Source organism: Brassica oleracea, chromosome C5, assembly GCF_000695525.1.
Source record: "Brassica oleracea var. oleracea cultivar TO1000 chromosome C5, BOL, whole genome shotgun sequence".
In the NCBI taxonomy this organism is placed as follows: Eukaryota; Viridiplantae; Streptophyta; class Magnoliopsida; order Brassicales; family Brassicaceae; genus Brassica; species Brassica oleracea.
In genome coordinates, this window is record NC_027752.1 from 21,346,169 (window position 1) to 21,346,626 (window position 458).

General features: G+C 33.6%; 1 protein-coding gene across 1 annotated transcript in view; it reads right to left on the bottom strand.

Annotated features, from left to right (window-relative positions):
- The window catches only part of LOC106296053 (rop guanine nucleotide exchange factor 14-like), a 4,934-nt gene extending 4,682 nt beyond the window's left edge, over positions 1-252 (bottom strand). The window contains exon 1 of the mRNA XM_013732099.1: positions 106-252. The gene's annotated coding sequence lies outside the window, so the exon portion shown is untranslated. The remainder of the gene's footprint in view (positions 1-105) is intronic.
- Positions 253-458: the final 206 nt, after the last annotated feature.

Here is a 458-nt window from a genome sequence, read left to right on the forward strand (position 1 = left end):
GGAAAAAAAAAAAAAAAAAAAAAAAAAAAAAAAAAACATGGATTTTGCCGATTTGTACAAGTAAATCCATGGGAAGAAACATAGTGAAGGAAGATGAAGACAAACCTCGATCTCTGAAGGAAGACAATACTAAAGAAAGAAGAGCCTGACGTTTAAAAGCAACCACATTCGTCCATATAGCTGAGATAGTAAATCGAAGAAGAAGAATAAAGTAGGAGAGGGATGGAGTTTGGCTGCTGAGAACATTTATTGTGGACGAATATTTTTGTTGACAATGCCAATAACTTTTCTTTTTATGAATAAAATAATAACAGCCGTAGATCTTATTGAAATTATTGACGGTTGGGATTTATTAGAAGAGTGTCAATATTTATGGGTTTCATGCTTGGGCCTTCTATTTACTCATCAATTCAAGCCCCAAACCGACTATCAGAATGCGAGTTTCTCTTCCTATAAAA